The sequence below is a fragment of the Triticum urartu genome, chromosome 3 (assembly GCF_003073215.2).
Source record: "Triticum urartu cultivar G1812 chromosome 3, Tu2.1, whole genome shotgun sequence".
Lineage (NCBI taxonomy): Eukaryota > Viridiplantae > Streptophyta > Magnoliopsida > Poales > Poaceae > Triticum > Triticum urartu.
In genome coordinates, this window is record NC_053024.1 from 261505090 (window position 1) to 261520304 (window position 15215).

A 15215-nucleotide genomic window follows, 5' to 3' on the forward strand; every position below is an offset into this window, starting at 1 on the left:
TCGCCAAATAATTTTTATATATTCCAAAAATATTCTCCGTGAAGTTTCAGGACTTTTGGAGTTGTGTAGAATAGGTCTCTAATATTTTCTCCTTTTCTAGTCCAGAATTCCAGTTGCTGGCATTCTCCCTCTTCATGTAAACCTTATAAAATAAGAGAGAAATGGCATAAGTATTGTGATATAATGTGTAATAACAACCCATAATGCAATAAATATCAATATAAAAGCATGATGTAAAATGCACGTATCACTCTCTCACCCTCTCCAGATGTAAACAAGACGACAGTGTCCACTCTCTCTCTCTCTCTGGTTGTCATAGATCTGGCAAGATCCCTTCCGCTGGGTAGGGGAGGAGGTGAAACATTGACGTATTCACCGGTGGCGAGGCTGTTTCATGGCAATTTGGGAGGCTTGACAAACAAGTGGTAGGTAGCGCGACATAGCGATAGCATCGAGACAACTAGCAAAGCAAAGATAGTAGTGATATCCAAGGTAATGGTCATCTTGCCTGAAATCTCGCTTAGGAGAAGAACGAGTCCATGGAGTATACGAACCAACAAAGTCGAATGAATCCTTACAATCGCAAAGAAACTAGGAACGATCGAGAAGAAACACAACCAAAAGAAGCAAAGAACATGGTAAACAAACAAGCATAATCATGGCATGATTCACAATCAAGTATGATGCATGTACGATTTAATGATTAATGGCATGGCAAAGTGCAACAAACAATATTAAAAATTAAGTGGAGCTCAATATGCAATGAGTTGCATATTGATGAAACACCACATTCGAATTATTTAGTTCGCTCCTGTTTATGAACAAGACAAGATTAAATGTTGGTTAACATGGAAGAGCTGAAGCATGAGTAAACTATTTATCTAGGCAAGTTTAAATGAGGCCGAACATAACAAACAACAATTCCGGAAAATCCCCATATGCATATTTCGAATTTGCTACTATTCTGCCCTACACAAAATTTTATTATTTTTTAACATGCAAAGTAAAGTGCACCAAGTTCATTCATGCATTTTCTACCCCATTTACAAATAAATTTTATTTAATTTGGAGCTACAGTTAATTAGTTACGAAATAAACCATTTTATCAAGTCATTTAGCAAATTAAATGCAAACAACATTTTTAACATGGATGAAAGTTACGTATTATGAAACTAGATGAAGTTCTAAGCAATTTACATATAGAAAACTTTTTAATCCGATGGGTGGTTTGTGAGATATTAAATGCATGATCTAGAGGGACTTTTCTGTAAATATGCAGTTTTCTGGATAATAGAGAAATTCGCAGAACAGTAAAAAACACATGCAAGCCGAATCTAGAACAGACTGAGCAACAGTGAGGAGGGGCTGGGCTATGCTCACATTGGGCCAACATGCCAGATCTGGAGCTGCACTGAAGCAGGGCTGAGGCGCGACTGGGCCTTGGTGCGGGTTGTGGTCTGGAGGCGGTCAACGCGGGCGTTCATCCTCGACGATAGAGGAAGCAGGCAGAGGGGCAAGACGCAGGGTAGCTCGGGGCTTCGGCGAGTGGCGCGCCCTGTCGTGGTTCATAGAGGCGACGCGCGGGAGGCCGCGGACAGGACGGCTCGAGCCGGAGGCATTGGGGATGGATGGTTCTGGCCAGAGACGAGGCCATGAGGTAGCGACCTCCTGCAGCAGAAGGTGGCAGCAGTGGCAGGGGCTTGATGCACGACGGCGACACGGGGACTTGATGCGGGGTCTTGGGGCTTCGGCAGCGCCGGGAACATGAAGACGGGTGGATCCGGTCGGCTGGCGCCAGATCCGGGCAAACGGCATCGCGGATAGAGGACCTTGGGCGAGGAGCCGTTGGTTGAAGGTGGCGGCAGACAATGAGCTTCTCAGGCGACGACTCTGTTACAGAGGAGGCGGAGGGAGTAGCACAGCGCAGGAGTTGCGGCATGATGAAGATGGCGCGAAGGCCCTCGAGCGGGAGAGGCTGTGGCCGCGAAGGAGCTCCAGTTCTCTCGTATCGAACCGGGAGGAGGAGGTGCTCAATGCAGGTGAGGGCGCGGGCCTGCGAGTGTTGGGGATTGGCTTGATGTGGATTGGGTGGTGGCTGAACACGAGGAGAAGGGGGGTCCCGAGGTGGATGGAGACCAGGTAGCGGCGGCGAGGGGGACAAACCACCTAGAAATTAGGCTTGGCTTGATTTGGTAGGTGCTGGTCTTATATAGGAATGTAGGACTAGGTTTAGACCCTCCAATTTTAATAAGACGGTCCGAGATAATAGGTTTGGTAGTCCAAATAAGAAACCGAAGATTCCTTGGGGATGTTCGGGGTTGATACAGACCCATCGGTCATGACCATGCGGCTCGGGTACGAAGAAATTTCGAATGCGCACGCGAGGAAATCTGTGGGATGTGCAGAGAGATTAGGTGGTTTGACAAGAGGGAATCGAAAACCCAGTTGGTCTAAGAAAGGTCAACGGAGACAAGGAAGAAGCGGCAACCATGAACGGATGAAAGTTTTATGAAAACATGCGGATGCAATGCGCATGATGCCATGATGAAATGCAATAAACAATAATTAACATAGTTGACACGCAAAACATGGAAGGCATCTAGAGCATCGGTCTTGGGCTGTTACAACTCTCCTCCACTTACAAGCGATCTCACCCCGAGATATAGGGATGACGAACAGAAGAGGATGAGATGAGGTAACTAAGTTCCTTCTATGACAAACGAGCGAAACCATGAACCGTTAGAGGATGAACAAGTTGAGAGAAAGAATACAACGAAGATGAATGGAGTGGAGAGCACTGTGGTAGAAAGATAAATAAGGAATGCCATGAGAACCTTGGAGGTTGCAAAGACATAAGAAAAGGATTACAATGGACAAGAAGTACATGCAAGCACTCAGGATGAAAAAGAATAAGGAATAGAACATGAACTTGCCAAGATGGGATGATACTTGACGAGAGCAATAACACACTGCCTCCGGAAGCAAGAATGTAAGCTAGATGGTCGGAAGAAAAGAATGAAGAATGAAACCAACATCTCCTGCCATAAATGAATTTGAAGGAGCATCCTTAGGAGAACGGCTTGAACGGAGTTGTTGAATGAATGAACAACGAAAGATATGCTTGTTGTGGGCTTATGGAAAACATCTCAATAAACTGAGGTTAATTCTGCCATTAACGTAAACAAAACGTTAGATTGAGAACATCAAAGAGATGAAAAACTTCTTCCACCAAGATGATAAAGAATTAACTTGGATCATTCATAAGCACCACAATAGCAACATTCCTTACGGAAGGCTTTAGGTGAAATATAACCCAAGATAACTCCAATAAAGAAATTGCTGGGTTGAAAAGATCTCATGAACAAAGAGTGATGGTTTTAAAATATCTCATCCCTGACAAGTTGTGAATCGTGAAACATGAAGGGAAATTGACAAGACTGACATAACACCACCTCAAAAGACAAGATAGAAAGAATTGCACTTTAGAATGCAAGATGAAGAATGCTTGAGCTCCAATAAGAATCTTGAAGAGCACTACAAGAATGAATTAAATCCTTAATGAACCACCATGTTGATCCTCTGAGAAGAACTCTGGTAATGGAAAGATTATATAAAAGAATTGAAGGTTGAAAATAAACAAGAGTTGAAGACTTGGAATGATTTAGATGGAGCTTCGCGGAGAGTTAATTGAGAGAGCTTGGAACTCCGGAACAAAAAATAAAGAAAGTGGGATCAAGAATTCTTCATCTTGAAGAAACTCTGGAAGAAGGAATTACATCGTCTTGATGAAACAAGAATAAGAATTACATTATGCGCAATGTTCATCAACTTAAATTAACGACAAGCAACAGGTAGGCATGCTACTTATTCTTCTTGCAAGGATTGAGGAGAGATATAGCGCAAACTTGGGAAAATCTTCAACGAATCACCGGTAGGATTTGGGAAGAACGAATGAATTGATATGAAAACAAAGGAAGAAGAATCTTGAACAAGCCACCGTAGGAATTGAAAACGATTGAAGAAAAGAGAACGAATTGTTGGGTACACAAAGATAGTCGAGGGGATTTAGATGCAAGAGAACAAAGAGATCACGAGATGACTAAGGAATACTTGAACGAAGCACCGGAAGAATATGGAGACGAACGAAGAGGCATCAATTTAAAATAGTTTGAGAACGAAGCTGAAAACTTAGAACGAAGACTCTTCTGAAATGATGGCCTTCGGAGAATCGAAACGAAAACAACTCATGTGAAACATTTGGGATGGTTATGAATAGAATTTTCGATGACTCGAAGCAATTGAGAGGATGGCATGAAGCTAGAACCATGAATCTTTAAGAGAACGGACCAAGATTTAAGAGAAACTCTTCTTCGGTCTTCAAATGTTGAGAATGATGATGAGAAACGCCACCAAAACTGTTGAGACACTCCGGCACAATGAAGAATAGAAAGGTTGAACCAACGATGAAAATGTTTTGAAAGCGATCTTGGAGAAGGAATATGACTGATGATAATTCATTCTTACGTCAAACTTTGAAAAGGTTTGACAATAACTCAAGAAAATTACAAGAGTCAGGTAAGATCCTGCTGAAAAGACCTGTGGGTTATGGACCACTCAATAGAAACACCTTTGAATGATTTTTAAACAGATATTGCACCGATTGAATTAAATGGCTTGAATGAGATAACAACCTCGTAATAGGTTGAATGGATTAAGAATGGAAACGAGAATCTTCCGAGATATCTTCAGCACTCCGGAACAAATGAATAACGAGAAGTGAACAATTAAGAGGTGCACCAGCATGAGAGAGCATTTGCAACAACTAAAGGAATATGATCAACATCGAAATCTTCAATTGAATCCACCGCAGAAGAAAAGAGAACGAAGAATGATAAACTTGAAGCTTCCTTAGCATCTTCATGAGAATCACCGGGTAAGAACATTGTAGGAAAAGAATTAAGAGACTTCACATCAATAAAATGGGTACTTGATTAAGAAATATGAGTCCTTGAAGAAATGGGTGGGATGGTGGGAACAAAACAAATGCAACTTGGGACGGATGAAACAGACACCATTGAGAAGAACTAAAATTTGATCTTGCAAATGTTGGAATGATCGGGTCCACTTGAAGAGAAGCATGCCAGTTGGAAAAGAATTTACATGACAATTTCGATGATCAAGAAGGAATAGCACTCCCATAGAAATATGAGAACACCGGTTGGAAAAGGTATGGAATCCACATTTGACATCGAAGCAACTCAAATACCACAACTCAAAACAAAACAAAGGATTTGGCTTGCAGAATAAGCCGAAAACAAATACATATGATAGAGATTTACCCAATCCCATATCATGCATGTCGGTGTGAAAACCGGCGGATCTCGGGTAGGGGGTCCCGAACTGTGCGTCTAAGGCGGATGGTAACAGGAGGCAGGGAACACGATGTTTTACCCAGGTTCGGGCCCTCTTGATGGAGGTAAAACCCTACGTCCTGCTTTATTTATTCTTGATGATATGAGTATTACAAGAGTTGATCTACCACGAGACCGTAGAGGCTAAACCCTAGAAGCTAGCCTATGGTATGATTGTTGTTGTATATGATCTATCAACTAGCCTGGCCTCGGTTTATATAATGCACTAGAGGCCCAGGATAACAAGAGTCCTAGCCGAATACGCCAGTGGGGAGGAGTCCTTGTCTTGATCGCCAAGTCTTGTGGAATCTTCCTTGTATGCGGCAGCTGTCCGAACTGGCTCATGAGTATGCGGCCATGGGGGTCCTCGACCCAATCTAACAGATCGGGAGATGACGTGGTGAGTACCCCCTAGTCCAGGACACCGTCAGTAGCCCCCTAAACCGGTCTTCAAGTTAGGGACGCTCCTTGATTCTTCCGAACCATTCTTCATCTTGGGTCGTCGGTCTTGAAAACTGGTTCAACAAATCTTCTCATCTTCGATCTTGAGGATCGCCGAAATGCATTCGACGAGTTTACACGTCGGGTATCCGAGGAGCCCCTTTAAGTTTCCGGCCTTTATCATTGCCTTGTTATTTTTATGCCACACCTCGGGTTTGAAGTTGTTCCCGGGCGGCAGCGTCCTCTTGCGTCCGAGCTCCAACGCCGGACTGCATTCGAGGTATCTTTTGCAGCCGAGCACCAACGCCGGACCGCTTCCCAGCTCTAACGCCGGAATGTATCCAAGCTCCAATGCTGGACTATGTATCCGAGGTGTCGTAAATCACCTTGGTTCTAAGAAGTTTGAAGGAGTTTAGCCGAGCTTAATGCCGGAAATGCCCTCTATGGAGCCAGCCACTAGCGCCCGAGCTTTATGCCGGACTGCTTCCGAGGTGGTGCACCACCCCGAATGTGGGCCGATATTTGTCAATATTTTTGATTGGTGCAATTTATTCTCTGCCGAGATATATAGCCAGTAGCCCTCAAGGTGAGTATCGGTCTAAAACCTGAGATGCACATGAAGGATGACATAAGACCGCTGATCCCAGTAGCCGCTGAGACTCAGGTTGATTTGCAAAATCGGTCTGAGGATCAAGTCCTAGCTCGGTAGAATACTTCGGGACACAAAAAGTGGCGTGCTCAGTCCTCGAGACTCAGGTTGGGTGCGGCCGACCAACCTGAGGATCAAAATCTCCTCAGAAACTGTATTACACTTAAAATTTTCTGCATTGGACAGGCAATGCAGTAGCCCCCGAGACACTAGTCGGGTGGCAACACCAGATCAGGGGATCGATGTGCCCCTTTAATATTTGTAAATAATAAGCCTGAAGCCCAGTAGCCCCCGAGCCTTAATGCGGGCACGGGTGGCCGAATTAAGGATTGATATCCATAGTAAAATCACAAATTATGTGTAATGACTCTATGTATCCAAGTACTTTACGTCATTACTGCTCGGATCCGCATTGTACCAAACTTTGTTGACCAACCATCGGCTTCCACCTCATCGGCCAATAGCCGAGGAGTGTTTGTCCTACTTTATAAAGCCTTTATGAGGGAAAAGATTTACAACAAACAAGGCAATCTGGCCATACGGTTTTATAAACAAAGGTATGCAGAGAGATATGTTATATTACTGTTTAACAGAAGGAATGTCTTCCAAAGAAAATAGTCCCGCTATCGGTTCCTTTCTTTGGGTTGTCATGCTAAGCATGATCATGAAACCTCAGCTCCAATGTAAGAGCAAAATATCGAGGATTTAGTTTGGGAGGCCAATTAATAGCCCCCGGTAGTGTTCGGCGACAGTCGAGGTCAAGCCGTAAACACTTCGGCCATTGTTATGAATGGCCCGTCATTTAACACCGTCATTGGATCGCTGACCAGTTTACGCTTATTGTGACAGTCAGTTTTCGGCTTTCTCCACTGAGGTGATTGACCATGTGAGTTGGAAGCACAATCGCAGTGGTTCTCCCTTTGCACACCTAGCCGAACAAAGCGGAACGTAGGAGGCAAGCGCAGGAGCCGGGCAACCCAACTATTGACCAAAGACACAATTCGAAACTGATGCATATATAGCAATATCCGAGAATGTTTTTGCCGAATCTCTAAAGGTATCCGGCGTTGCACTGCGAGACTTGTGCTGAAAACACACAAATAGTTTAAAAGTGCCATAATCTTGGAAAACCAAAAAACGTCAGTAAAAACTTGACGTCCGAACAAGATCAAGTGTTCGGTGCCAATCCGAAAATTAGAAGAGAGAAAAAATGTGCTTCTGTCGTGTTTTGACAACCAAGAAGAAAACATATTTACTGCTCATATATAAATTTTAAGAGCCCCCAAGTGACTTGGGTAAAAGAATTTTATGTATAATGATTGTATGTACCAAAGTACTTATATCATATCTGTGTTCACCCGAACTTTAAACGCGTCTTAACCGATCGTAGGCTTCTCCCTCTTCGGCCAAGGGCCGAAAAGTGTCATGTACTCCGCCTGTCGAGAGTATCGACGGTGTTTCCGATGACCAGGCAATCAGGCCATAAGGCTGTAACAGACAAAGCGCGCTCAGGGAACTTATGCTATATTACTAACGAAGTGTAAGAAGCATATTCGAAGAAAATAGTACCCCCACCGATACCTTTCTTCGGTGCTCATTATTACTATGAGACTTGTGCAATAGATTTTGTACTCATGAGTTCCGTTGTGTGCCGACCATGATTGAAAACAATAAGAGCGCTAGATTTCGGCTTCACCCAGTCTGAGGTCAGAGCTCCGATGACCCGGTCGTGACAATCGCAGAGGTGATCCCTTTACTCCCTAGCCAAACAATCGGGAACATAGGGGTAAGCACAGGAGCCAGGCAACCCAGCTTGCAAATCGCTTAGGTCAATATGGTGCATATTGTGGCGCAATACACGAACAAGGAACGAAGCCGTACAAGTATAATCATATGCAAGAGGAAAAACTCCGTCAAGGGAGCCCCCAAATAAACGGGGTATTTGAATATGTGTGTCACAAACAAAGTTTGGACAAGGACTTTTTTTACAAGCAACTTTTTTCCAAAAGAGTATAATGCTTGGTCGAACCGAACACAAGTTAAAAATTAAAACTTTGAGCATGAAAGCGACTTAGCTAGTTAATGTGTTCGGCATTGATGACGCGGTACGAGCTTGATGCGGGACAAGGTTCCATCCCCCAAGCCGGTCCCGAGGTGGCGGAGCGGAGAGCTCGACACGCTGAAGTGGTGACATAGCACGGTCAATGCAGGCCGACAGAGTGACGCCGAAGTCCCCGGATCATTTTCCTGTGCACAAAAAATAGTGCAAACCGGAGATAATAGTAATAATTATTATTAAAAAAATCGTTGCATAATAAATAATTTATGCAAAGTGAGTAATAAAAGAAATATGGCCTGGTGCCGAAGTCAATGTCGATGCAGGGCGTCGGCGTGATGCGGTAAAGGCGTGACAAAGACTGAATTCACAGGTCGGTCCGAGCTCCGGATGCGGCGTTTGCCGGACTATGTACGGAAACTGACCGAACCACCATGCGACTGTCGTTAATGCGGCCACCATTTGATAGACCTATGTACATATGATGGACAAACCAGAGTAACAATTCCTTGGGAAAAATGAACCCAAACAAGCAAAAAATACTGGGATTAATAGCACCTGGTTTATTTGTTGTAGCAATCCGAAGGAAGGTGATTCCCAAAATTGGGACTCGATCTGCATACCCATTGCCTGATGGGCGATAAAACGACGGCATGGCAATGCTGGCAAAGGTTGGCTCGCCGAGGCAAAGCCCTCGGTCCAGCTAACGTGACGGAGCTGGTCGGCTAGTGACGTCGAAGTGTCCGGAGTAGATTGATGAAGAGATGGCGAAGCCCCCGGTCCAGCCGAGATGTCGAAGCCTCGATGTCAGCCGATGAGTCGAAGTAGGTCGGCGTGATGGACACCAGCTTGAAGAAGCAATAGTGCGGCCCTGCCGATGCAGGTCGTGACGTGGTCGATGCCGGCTTGATGAAGCGACCATGCAGCGATGCCGGTATGCCCGCTCCGTTTAATCTGTGGGGCGGCGATGTTGGTGATGATTTAACCTTCGCGATGCTAGACTCTTGTTCGGCTTGCCGAGATGATGATCCGAAGAAGTTGAGCTCGGCTCAACAAAGTGACGATGTGCCTAGCGCAGGTCGACAGCCGTGGAGCAATATTGCCGGACTGGTTTGACGCCAGCATGATGTTGAAGATCATGTTCAAAAGATCATAAAGTTAGTGGGATGTGTTCGGGAACAAAACACAATACCCCATACAAAACTTCCTTCAAAAGGGATGTCCGAAATCTCGTTCATAAAAAAGACGAACTCGGGCCGGATTCGTTTTCGCGCAGAAAATAGATCCGAAAAGTGATGCACTAATCGGAAGGTTCCCGGAGTTTGAACGGTCGGATCGAGCTGAAATTTTGAGAGGTGGTAGATATAGGAATTCCGCAGCCGATCAACGGTTGGATCTTCCAAAGGACATCCGAGCTAGAAGCTGGACACCACACCCTAAACTCATCCAGATTCCTGTCCAGATTTGACAGGGCTCCGGTATATCGTGGATTGCCAGAGATTACTCCATCGGAACTCGACGAACTTTTCCAGGGTTGTTGTAGACTCAATTCCTCACAATTCCATCAAAGCGATCGTTAAAAAGACACTTGAGGAGGCGGTGGCGGCGGACACAAGTTTGTTGTCCAGAAAAATAGCACGGTTGCCGAGGGCAATGTTGACGTTGAGCCCCCGGGCTCCCTGGATGATTCCTCCATGATCTTGATAGAGATCGGAGTTGATGTTTATAAAGGCCCTCATCCGAACATGACGATCGGAGGTAGGGCGCAATCCTTGGTCAAACCAAGGTGACCAGTCGAGCTGGTGACGAAGATGCCGAAGTCGCAGTTGATCTGCAGGCGAGCCATCAACCCTTTGCCGAAGACACAACGGAACTCTCAATGAAAGCACCAATGTTGGTGTCAAAACTGGCGGATCTCGGGTAGGGGGTCCCGAACTGTGCGTCTAAGGCGGATGGTAACAGGAGGTAGGAAACACGATGTTTTACCCAGGTTCGGGCCCTCTTGATGGAGGTAAAACCCTACGTCCTGCTTTATTTATTCTTGATGATATGAATATTACAAGAGTTGATCTACCACGAGATCGTAGAGGCTAAACCCTAGAAGCTAGCCTATGGTATGATTGTTGTTGTATATGATCTATCGACTAGCCTGGCCTCGGTTTATATAATGCACCAGAGGCCTAGGATAACAAGAGTCCTAGCCGAATATGCCAGTGAGGAGGAGTCCTTGTCTTGATCGCCAAGTCTTGTGGAATCTTCCTTGTATGTGGCAGCTGTCCAAACTGGCCCATGAGTATGCGGCCATGGGGTCCTCGGCCCAATCTAACAGATCGGGAGATGACGTGATGAGTACCCCCTAGTCCAGGACACCGTCAATGCATCTGTCAGAAAGATATTCTAGGTAACTACTTGAATTTCCATCTATGAACTCCCGAAATTCTCGGTTATACAATCTGGTACAACAAGTACAAGGAGCAAAATATCATCACACAACTCCTTGCAGAATTCTACGCTCCAAATGTATTGCCTCCATCAACACATAACATAGAACCTTGGACACTGTGTACCTCAGACCTTCAAAAAACATCCGATATACTAGTTGTGGAAATACATCTAATCGCTCTCCCGAGTATTGGGTGGCGCCAAACTACTCTCACCACAAAGAGTATAGAAGTGTTTTCGATGTCGGCGTCCTCTGGTATTCTGGAACTGAAATGATAAGCACTGTGATGAAAACACCTTGAAGCTCAACTCCCCAGGACACTGCCACAGCCCCTAAATCTTAGGAGGCACCAAGAACAAAGTTCTCGTCACAATGATATCTACCCGATTCCACAATACCCGCGTGATCCTAAAAAAAATTAGTGAAAAAGGAGAGTAATGAAACAAAAACACCTACGTCACGATTCCTCACCAGAGCGACGAAGGGTTTTTCTTCTAGACTCAAAATATAAGGAGTAAAGGAATTCCTACTCTCCGATATATAGCTAGACTCAAAATAGTTTTTCTTCTAGACTCAACAACGGCAACGGTTCAATCAATCAAGGGCGCTCCTGCGATTAGTAAGGCTCTGATACTAACTTGTAGGGCCCTAGATGCGATTCTATCCCAATCACGTGATGAATTCATGATGGGGGCACAACCGCATTTTGAGCGCATATCAAGGTGGATATCATTAGAACATACCATGTACTGAATAGATGAGAATACCAGATAAAGGCTTACACTCGGCAGAAGCTACATCATGAATACATCAATACATAGAAATCATCATATAGAAGAGCAGGACCCGACTAAAGATGAAATAAAACGAAAAAGAAGAACGACATCCACCCTGCTAATCCGAGGCTCCCGACCAGGAACCTATCCCTTAATTGAAGAAGAAGAAGCAGAAGAAGAACTCCAAAACAAGCAAGCATCGCTCTCACATCAGATCATCGCATTACTTGTACCTGCACCTGTTGTTGTAGTAATCTGTGAGCCACGAGGACTCAGCAATCCCATTACCATGGGTATCAATACTAGCAAAGCTTAATGGGTACAGAATGGATAAGTGATGAGGTTGCAGCAAGCACTAAGCATTGTATGGTGGCTTACTTATGAGTACAAGAGTAAGAAGAGTAACTACGCCTACGATCGCAAACTAGTAATGATCAATAAGTGATCCTGAACTACTTAAGTTCAAACGTAACCCCACCATGTTCTCTTCTCGAACCCACTCGAAAAGAGATGGACACGGTTACGCATGCGGTTGGTGTATCTTAATTCGGATCTGGTGTCTAGTTCTCTACAATCGGATATTATAAATTTCCAATCTGCCACATAACCGTGGGCACGACTTCTGAAAATATTTAACCTTGGAGGGGTGTCCCAACTTAGTCCACCACAAACTCTCATGATGTGCGGAGGTAATCTCCATCTCGGGACAACCCGATCAAACCCGGAATCCCCGTGCACAAGACATTTCAACAATGGTAAAACTAGTCCAGCAAGACCTCTCGATGTGTCGACAATCCCGATAGGAGCCGCGCATCTCGTTCTCAGGACACGACGGATGAACTACGTGTACAGTAACTGATGTCCTGACTTGCCCAGGAAGCCCGCACAGTGCTCTAGTTTGGACCAGCACCAACAGCACTGCCCCCTGTATTATGTTGAATAACGAACCTCGAATAGCGCTAACTCCCTATGCGTCAAATTTATTAACAGATTTATTATTATGTTAGGAAAATGTTAAAACCAATGTTGGGTCTTGCTGGAGGAGTCTTATTCAAGGAGAATTGTCAAGAGGGGTCCATAAACCCCGACCGAGTTAGGAACGCAAATCAAGGAACATAACACCGGTATGATGGAAACTAGGGCGGCAAGAGTGGAACAAAACACAAAGCAAAAGGCTAAGCCTTCCACCCTTTACCAAGTATATATATGCATTAATTAAATAAGAGATATTGTGATATCCCATGATATCCATCTCCCAACATGGAACAACCTGCAACTACACCTGAAACTAGCAACGCTATAAGAGAGACTGAGAAAAGCGGTAATATAGCCAAACAATGGTTTGCTGAGATGGTGGAAAAGGTTAGAGGTCGTTTCATGGCAATTTGGGAGGCTTGACAAACAAGTGGTAGGTAGCGCGACATAGCGATAGCATCGAGACAACTAGAAAAGCAAAGATAGTAGTGATATCCAAGGTAATGATCATCTTGCCTGAAATCCCGCTCAGAAGAAGAACAAGTCCATGATGTAGACGAACAACGAAGTCGAATGAATCCTCATAATCGCAAAGAAATCGGGAACTATCAAGAAGAAGCACAACCGGAAAGAAGCAAACAACATGGTAAACAAACAAGCATAACCAAGGCATGATGCACAATCAAGTATGATGCATGTTTGGTTTAATGATTCATGGCATGGCAAAGTGCAACAAACAATACTACAAATTAAGTGGAGCTCAATATGCAACTAGTTGCATATTGACGAAACACCACATTCGAATTATTTAGTTCGCTCTCGCTTGTGAACAAGACAAGATTAAATGTTGGTTAACATGACAAGAGGTGAAGCATGAATAAACTATTTATCTAGGCAAGTTTAAATGAGGCCGGAAACAACAAACAACAATTCCCGAAAATCCCCATATGCATATTTCGAATTTGCTACTGTTCTGCCCTATACATAATTTTATTGTTATTTAACATGCAAAGTAAAGTGCACCAAGTTCATCCATGCACTTTTCTACCCCATTTACATATAAATTTTATTTAATTCGGAGCTACATTTAATTAGTTACGAAATAAACCATTTTATCAAGTCATTTAGCAACTTAAATGCAAACAACATTTTAAACATTTTTAACATGGATGCAAGTTGCATATTATGAAACTAGATGAAATTCTAAGCATTTTACATATATAAAACATTTTAATCTGATGCATAGTTTATGAGATATTAAATGCATGATCTAGAGGGACTTTACTATAAATATGCAGTTTTCTGGATAATAGAGAAATTCACATAACAGGAAAAAAAACACATGCGGGACAAATCTGGAACAGACTGGGCCAACAGAGAGGAGGGGCTGGGCTATGCTCACATTGGGCCAACAGGCCAGATCTGGAGCTGCAGTGAAGCAGGGTTAAGGCGCGGCTGGGCCTTGGCGCGGGTCGCGGTCTGGAGGTAGTCAACGCGGGCGTTCTTCCTCGGCGATAGAGGAAGCAGGCAGAGGGGCAAGACGCGGGGCGGCTCGGGGCTCCGGCGAGTGGCGTGGCCTGCCGGGGTTCCTAGACGGCGGTGCGTGGGAGGCCGTGGACGAGGATGGATGGTTCTGGCTGGTTCTGGCTGAAGACGAGGCCTTGATGCGGCGACCTCCTGCAGCAGAATACGGCAGCAGCGGCAGGGGCTCGATGCAGGACGGCTACGCGGGGACTTAACGCGGGGCCTTGGGGCTCCGGTAGCGCCGGGAACGCGAAGGCGGGTGGATCTGGTAGGCTTGCGCCGGATCCGGGCAAATGGCAGCGAGGACGGAGGATCTTGGGCGCGGCGGCGTTGGTTGAAGGTGGTGGCGGACGAGAAGCTTCTCAGGCGACAACTCTGTTACAGAGGAGACAGAGGGAGTCGCATGGCGCGGCAATTGCAAGAGCTCGAGCTCCTGGTGCTTGACGAAGACGGCGCAGAGGCCCTCGAGCGGGAGATGTTGTGGGCGCGGAGGAGCTCCACTTCTCTCGGGTCGAACAGGGAGGAAGAGGCGCTCGGTGCAGGTAAGGGCGCGGGACTGTGAGCGTTGGGGATTGGCTCGATGTGGATTGGGTGGTGGCTGAACATGAGGAGAAGGGGGAGTGGATGGAGACCGGGTGGCGGCAGCGAGGGGTACAAACCCCTTAGAAATTAGGGCTGGCTTGATTTGATAGGTGCTGGTCTTATATAGGAAGATAGGACTAGGTTTGGACACTCCAATTTTAATCGGACGATCCGAGATAATAGGTTTGGTAGTTCAAATAAGAAATCGAAGATGCTTTGGGGATGTTCGCGGTTGATCTGGATCCATCGGTCATGACCGTGCAGTTCGGCTACGGAGAAATTTCGAACGCGCACGTGAGGAAATCTGTAGGATGTGTAGAGAGATTAGGTGGTTTGACAAGAGGGAATCGAAAACTCG